Consider the following 8,689-nt stretch of genomic DNA (forward strand, 5'->3'; position numbering starts at 1 on the left):
AGCAGCTTTCCACCTAGCATTTTAGCATTAGCACAATCTTTGTTCTCAATTAGAACAGAGATGCTATAAAAACTGGTGCTGTTTGATGACATTTTGAACTATTTAAGACTAAAGCATCAAATGTAGCCTGGATTTACTCAAAAACAAAAGGCTTTATCTGTGACTTCTCCCTGTTTAGATTGTTGTAAAAATCATATTAGTATGGACACATAACTATACAACAATACACCACAACACACATGTATAAAGAGGATAAGTAATCCCTAACAAGGCATTTAAAAAAAAAATCGGTAAAATGAAGAAACTCCACTAATTGCGCCTTCGTTAACCAAAACATATGGTCAAGTCCAGAGTTTGGACGGTGTGGGCTCATCGCTGCTGAAGAGGTTCTTAGTTACAACCTGCTCAGATTGAACCTTTTGGTGTAAATCCAGCTGTACAGCTAAGATGCTCTTTGGAGGCCTCCAGCTGCCATCACGTACATCACAAAACACAAACCACAAAAACTCCCACTGCATCAGCTGACAGACACAACAGCAGAACCAGTGACCGGGCTGAACCTGCGGAGGACGGGCTGTCCAGGCGGATCAGGGCCTTTGTAATAGTTAAAGAGGACAATCTAAAGACGATGCCTGGCAGGTCCGTCTCTTCCAAAGGGTCAGTGGGCTGGAAAACAAGAGGACAGGTCTTCACGCTGCAAACAAATCATTCTGATTAGGTCTGGAGAGATCAGCTGTAATCCAAAACAAATTCACCACTATTAGGTGAGAGGTTTTTTTTTGCTTTTTTTTTTGCTTTTTTTAGAACAAAGAGGTTGAACCTTTAAGATGGAATTTGTTTGCAGCGTGCGAGAGTTGGATGCTTGGTAAAGAGGATGGGCAGCAGACAGACAAGTGGACTGAGACACAGAGAACAGCTCTCTGACTGCCTTTCTGTCCAGATACATTTTTTACCCAGCATCCCTCACAATCAAATCCCACCATTGATTTTAGTTTGATACGTCACACTGTACAGCCTTTCAACATGATGTAAATACTAATGAACCCTAAAAACCTCAAACGCACCACCTCCTGCTCCGTTTTTACAGCCTTTACCATACGCAATCACCTCATCAATCATCCCTCACTCAAGCTATCAAACCAAAAAAAAGAAACAAAACCAAAGGAAAGGCGTCAGTCAGCAGCCCCTGCTCCTTAGAAACCCCAGGCTGAGTCCTGGCCTGGTTAGAGACAAGCCAAAGGCTTCAAGAACGATTTAAAATAAAAAAAATGGACACTTGAGACTTTTTCTATTTATTGACAAATCGAAACCAAAGAAAACCTTTTTCTGCACCTAACTGTTCCAACAAACGGAAAAACTAACTGAAGATGGAAGAGAATTATTACCAAAAAATGTAGAAAAAAAAAAAAAAGAAAAAAAGAGTGGTGGCGACGATGTCGAGGACGGAGGGCGACGACGATGACGACGAAGAGGAGAAGGAAGGAGGATAGAAGGAAGGATGACATCTTGAGAGCGGAGGAGTAGCTTTGTTCTGCCTGATATTGAGTCAGGCCATCTTTAAGGGGAAGCAAGTTGGGGACTGAAAAGGGTAAAACCACACGGGAAGGAGGGAAGGAACGAATGGAGGACGTCGTCGACCATTTCTTCCCTCCGACCCCCCAAAAAGGCAGAACATTAATGTGTCTCTCACGGTTGAAGAGTGTCTTTAACGTGTGCCTATGCAGTTTTTCAAAGTAAAAAAATGGTTAAGAGAACAACAGAAACCTCATCAGCTAACAAACCAAAGATTCACCGTTAACTCCAGTAGCAGTCTTCCTCCCCCCGACAAGAAACATCTTAACTCTAGCAAACCACATGTACGCACAGCCGCAGCATGACGTGCATCCATGCTGGGTTTTTAATATTTTCCACTGAATATTATTCCACCACATCAGTTGTACACTTTCTATGTTAGCATGCAGGCTAATCAAGCAGCATTTCTTTCATCCTTTTACCTTAATTAAAACAGTGACCGTTTCTTTTAACAATAGCTAGTATTTAACTTGCTAATGTGCTATCTAGCTTAACTCCCCTGTACAGCACGCTACCTTCCAAGGCTAAAACATCTGATATTTTGATGGGATGTTCCTCCAGCATGGCGTCACATGCAGCCATCACAGTGTATCCTTCACACCCACAGACGTGACCATGACCACACATTTTCACCAACTTGCTCAAAAAGAGGAAAACATTTTTTGCTCTTTCCACCAAAAGTCATTCCCTGATCCACAGGACAAAGTCTACCTCCAACAATCTCCAGCAGTAGTAACACAAGCTGCCAGACAACAGCACAGGGCCGGTTCATTTATTTATTTATTTTCCACAGTTTCACATTCGACCACATGTTTTCACAGATTTGAGCTGAAAGCAGCTCGGTGCGTCAGCATGGAGTAAAAAACATAAACCAGTTGCTGACTGTTACTCAAACGCTTCCACCTTCCATTTGTAACTTCCACCCAGTCTGGAGATTTCAAACCGGCCACCTTTTCAGGTTACGCTTGCTGTTGTCCAGCGAGCTTCCTACTGCGGAGAGAGTGACAATGTAATGCTTTGTGAAACGTACAGTACATACCAAAGATTTTCTGCTGTACAAACAGTAGCACACTGATACCTTTTCTTTTATCCATTCTCATTTAATAGTCTAGAACGGCTCCAGATCTGTGATCTAGGTCGATGAATTTCTTCTACATGAAGTCACTCACAGCGTCGTTTAACTCACTGCATCTGAATCTCTACTTTTCAGCCCAAACTTATAAGAAACCAGCTGAACCAGAAAGACTCAGGCTTTGGATTGTTGACCTGTTGTGACATTAAGCATTTCATGTAACTGAAAAAAAGAAACAAACTTCTGAGAATTTTACAGGAATATTGAATAGAAGTCAGGCTTTCTCACTCTTCTTGTTTGAGATAGGGAACTTAAAGGAGCTAGTTACAGTTACATAGCTAACGTTAGCATTAACAGCTGTTTACATCCAACACAACGATGGCTGAAGCTCTTGGCTGTTAATGCTAACGTTAGCTATGTAGCAGTGGCAAAACCTTTTGCTCTTTTAATCATTTGAATTTGAAAACAGGAAAACAACCCACAGAAGAGGTGTGTTACCAAATCCCAAAAAACCAAAAAATGAATGGGGACAATCCAGGGAACGAAAGTCTGCTCAGCTGAGTTTTGGCTAACAAGAAAAAGCACTGCTGGTTTGGGTGGAAAAGTTTGACACATACGCCATGTTGGAGGAAGAGCCTCACTGAGAGACTGATGTGTGGACACGCTAACTGTCCATAGCTGACAAACCCATGTTAGTTTGTTCTTTAGGGGGGAGGGACTATGCTGCTGCTCCATATATACAACGACAATAATGAAACAAAACCAAAAAAACACTACGTCAACATCCGCTGAGAGAAACTGCTAAAATATCGGTCAAATAGCTTTATCCTTAGTTTTCTCTCTCTTTCTGTATGTAAAGCTTCTAGTCCAAAGAAATCCTCCACCCACTTGACGCTCCTATCCTGCTGACCACGCCCAATGGAGGGGCGTGGCTTCTGGCTCAGGGGGTGGTGGCCATTTTCCATTCCCACTTGCAGTTCTGTCTGGATGTAACACAGGCTAAACCTGCCAAACCAAAAAAAAAAAAGGAGGGGGAGGGGGGATCTGAAACCAAAAACCGTCCCAAAGAGGTTTTCATCGCTTGTTTGTTTTTAAGTACTTAAAAATTATTTGCCAATACTTATGTGTCAACTAATACTACCACTACGTTCCTTCCTAGGTTTTTGCAATATGTGATTTTTTTTTATTTAATGTAATTTATGTTTTCTTTTTAATTGTGAATTAATTTAAGCGAACAAATTTTGTTGCCAAATCTCCCTCTGAACCCTTTCCCTTGATGATTAGCTTTGCCAAAGTTTACATTGTATGTTCCCTTTTCTTTCTGTTCGACGATGTATTTATTTATGAGGTGTTTTAGAACACACTAGTTTTGTACTTAATAATAATTTAATGTTATTTAATTAGATGTAATTGTTTTTTGATGAATATTTATGAGTATTTAAGAATGTTAGTTGCATCAAAGATGCAGTGCTTATGCCAGGCCTGTTAATTTATTCTTAGTTAGCTTTACTTTAAAAAGCAAATGAAATGTTGTGTTATGAATGTTTAGACTTAATGACAGAACAATGTAGGAATGTCAGATTAGACTTGCGTACTTCTGAATGTCAACACTTGCTCTCACTCTTTAGCCGATCTAGTTTTTTTGTCCTGGTAATGATTTTTCTTTTCTTTTTTTTTTTTTCGAAAATGAAAACAATCTCTTTATGACAAATAATAGCGTACCGAATGATGAGCACTGCATCTGTTTTTCTTTTCCTCCTTGTGATTTTTATGGCTAATTTATTGGTGGTTTTTGTTTTCAATTTGTTTTGCATCCTGCTGACCATTGTTGAACAAGCAATGAATTTCAGACTGATGTTCTTGTGACACTTGATCAGGTGAAGTAAGGGCCACACGCTAAGATAAACTGGCTCACCAAAGATAACTGGAATCCTTGAGAGGCCAATAAACTGTGTGTTTACATCCACGCAGCTCATACCCTGGTTAAGGTCTTATTCGTACGTTCACTTTACAAAATCATGCATAGTACACACGTGTGAAAGCACCGTCTGTTGCTCCCATAAGTGATTTTTTTTCCCAGGGAATCAATATCAACAATATCAACTCTAAGGCAAAATCATTCCTCTATTTGCTGCATTTTAAACAGATTTGAACTGCATGCCGTGTCGCAAACATCTGCGTAACTAAATTCAACGGTATCAAAAAAGCTTTTATAACACTGTGTTAGGCCAAAGAAGACACAATACAAAAAAAACAAATTCTCATTTTGTGATCACCACTCTAAAACACCTTTAAGGGAACATGAGCACCAGAAACTTTAAAGAGTAACTTAACATTAAATCCATATATTTGAGTTATTAAAGTACATGTACAGTCACTTCCGTACATTATCTATTGAGCCATTGTATAGTGTTAATTGGAAAAGAAGTTATTTTCCCTCCTGTTTTTCTTTTTTCCAGAGAAAATCTCATACATCATCTCTATCAGGGTGTGTCAGGGATTTTGCATCTTTGTGTTCAAGCTAAAACACAGTGTTAAGTTCTGGTTTTCCATCGGCACCAGGCAGTTTCTGGTGCATTCTTCATACACTCCATATTGGTGGTCAAAACAAAAACATGCTTCCTAAGCCCTTCTTCAAGATTCTGTAAAAACACTGAGCTTTAGAGCAACAACATATTTAATCGGATTCCGTATCCCAGATCAAATCTGCTCATTTCCATTTTATTTCCCCACGCGACGATAAGAGCTTATCCAGGTTATTGTAAACAGGATGTGATGCTGGCACACACACTACCTCTACAGTAAAATACCTGCTTCATTATCAGGATTTCGGTGTGTGTGTGTGTGTGTGTGTGACTGCGTGAATGCAAACACACCTACTTGTTTCACTCGTTAGGAAGGAAATCTGAGAAGTCCCTTAAAGCTAGCTGCTTCCACGACTGACTCTGTGAGTGTGTAAAAAGAAAAAAAAAAAAGAAAAAAAAAACCTTTCTATTTCAATAGTGAGAACCAGAGAGGCTACCTCACTGACTTTCCATTTGTCCTTTTAATCGTGTTGATGAAACCAAAGAAACCAAAGATTTTTTTCCTATTCAGTACGGTCTGCGCTCAGCTCCACGCTTCTGTGCTTTCTCTTCTTAATGATGACGCCACATTTTGTCCTCTTTTCTACTTCCTCCTTTTCTCTCTTCTTCTTCTTCTTTCCCCTTGTTTCCCTCTGTCTCCGTCTTTTCTCCTCAAAAAGAATAAGTGTGAATGGGGGGAAGAGGCGGGTGTAGTGTGGGGGGGTCAGGTTGAATGCTGAATATCAGGGAGCACAGGCAGAAAAACACATTGATTATTGATGCATAGATTGAGAGTGTTGAATCAATAGTGTGGACATTTGCGTTGAAATTATTTATTGGACCTTGTCAGTTTGGGCAACAAGTTTTAGTGCAGAACAAATTTTAATTTCAAATTCAGCAATATGCCACGCAGCAAAAACGCTGGTGGAGACTAAGAGAATAAAAGCATCCCAAACTTAAATGTAACCAAGAAAAAATACGTTAGTAGCCATGAAGATAATGAGACCTTTACACTGAGACCCAAAAAACTCTGCTTTGCACTGAAATATGAAAACTGCGGGTTGATGAACTCCATTGATAGCAGGGGTTTAATGGTGCTGACTCTAGAAAAACAAAAAGTAAATACAAAAACCAGTCAAGTTCAAGCAAGTATTATAGAAGTAGCGATGAATCTGTTGGTGTTCTGTTCTGCAAGCTTTCCCCTTGGCTGTTTGTATTTCCAATAACATTCAACCTTGTCTTGCTAACAGTAATTAGATGGGTACTTGTTACCAAGTTTGTGCTGCATAGCAACCAGAATGATGCAACGCTGAAGGTGTTTGAGCAGCAGGAAACCTAATAAACTACTTGTGGTCCTTATAATTGTCTGTAAAGTCAAACTACTTGTGGTCTTTATCTGCAAAGTCATACTGAAAGAGGAACGTTAATATTATTGATATAGTTTATCCCGCGGCGACCTTCAGTATCTCGATGATGGACCAAAGAGCACGAGCGCGGCTAAAAGACACCGTGTAGAACTACTTTATTCAAGATGAATACGACTTACATGTCTGAAGGGATAAACGAGACAGTAGAGATCTGAAGATATACACACATACACACCAAAAATACAGGACTTCCCAAAAAAAGACCACAGCAGTCGCAGAATGTTTCAGTGCAAAACATTCCCCATCGCCCCAAAACACAAACAACAAAAACATAGAGAAATCAAATCTTAATTGTAGGTGAACATCTGGGTTCTGCTCTGTTGTCCCTACTGCACGCACAAGACCAGTAACACAACCCTGAGATACATGATGACACTACAGTAGTCCATGAACCTTTTACTGATCACTGATCACGCCTGGTTGGAAAGACGGGAACTACAACTTGGCTTAAGTTTTTTTCTCAGCATGAGGGCTGAGGAGTCACATTACAATTCAATTAATCAAACTGCGAAATTGTTTTTCATACCAGCAGCAATATGCAAGAAGGATCAGGGTCCCATACTTCCGACTGTGCCATTTTGCTTCCCCTCTCACAAGCTTTAAAATCAACCAGGGAAGCCAAATGGTGGAGGAACAAATCTACGGCTTCTTAGAGTGGGAGGGTTTCTGCTGCCACACTTTGCTTTTTCCCAAAACACAAGGACACAGATAGCGCTTTTGTTGCAAAGTATGAGATAACCTTGGATGAGTGCCTTGCTTGAACCAAAGCGAAGTCTAGACCTCTCTGTTGTTCTATAAACTTTCTATTCCTGTGAATAATAAATACCTCAGCGCCGGGGGGGGGGGGCCACCGTCACTTGGCTCGAGCGCCTGAGTTTCCTCTCTGCTCTCTGGTGCTTTGCAATGCAATCAACGCAAAGAAATCCAGAGCGAATACCAAAGGCTTCCTCTTCTGTTTGACTCTTCTCTTTTACTGTCCCTTCTTTTTTTTTTTCTCTCTCTCTCTCTTTTTTTTTTTCGAGCTGAGTTTCCACGAGAAAGGATCTGGTTTTTCAGCTCTGCGTGGCCCAGATCTAATCATCTTCTCTCGCTAGCTTTTCCCTCTGTTCATACACAGATACGAGATGATGGGGCTTGTTTAAAGTCTGAGCAGCAGATGAGGGCGAGGAAATTTAGATACGGAAGAAAACAGAAATGGAAGAGCTTTGTTTTGGTTCGTTTTTTTTTGTAATCGCTATTAAATTGTTATGTTTTCATATAAGTTGGTTGTGTTCTTGATGAATTTCTAATTGTGATCACAAGAAAACACTTTTCTGACATTATCTTTCCAAAAATAATAATTATTTGATAATCATGACATAACATGCTGTGAAACCTGTTTTCTCATGATCACCAACCGGGATGATGACAACCATACAATATATGTTATGTCTTGATTGTGATTTTTTTTTTTTCTTGATTAATAATTTTGTGGTCTATTATCTCTGTCTGGTACTGCACGACCATCAAAACAAACATGAAGTATTTTAGTAGGAATAAATCTTTGACCCCAGCTTTAGTGGAAACGCAGCTCGTCCCCTTCCCTTCCATCCTCCTCCTCTTTCCTCAAATGGTTGCAAAGCTTTAAATGGTGGAAAAACACGGAGACAAACTTGTGAGCGTTGTGCGCAGACCGTGCTCTCTTTACCGAACTGTTGCAGATATACCTCATAGACACTAGTGGTAGGATGATGTTATAATAGCATATGTCATAAATTATTCACTTGCTCTTCTTCCTTTTTTTGGTAACTGTAACTTAAAAATGAAACAAATGTGGGGAAAAGCTTTATACATTTTTAAGTTTGTTTTTTTTGTAATAGTTAAAAAGGTGCGCTAAAACCAAAAATGAAAAATGCTTGTCTTCTTCTATGCTCTCTTTCTTGTTGATGTATTACTGTTTTCTCTCTGTCCCATCTGCCGAGGATTGAGGGATTTATGATTTACAATCTGATTTTATTTTTTTGATCTCTGGTTCTTTTGAAGGGGTCATTGTCCCCTCATGTGGATATTTTTGG

Source organism: Seriola aureovittata, chromosome 18, assembly GCF_021018895.1.
Source record: "Seriola aureovittata isolate HTS-2021-v1 ecotype China chromosome 18, ASM2101889v1, whole genome shotgun sequence".
NCBI lineage: Eukaryota > Metazoa > Chordata > Actinopteri > Carangiformes > Carangidae > Seriola > Seriola aureovittata.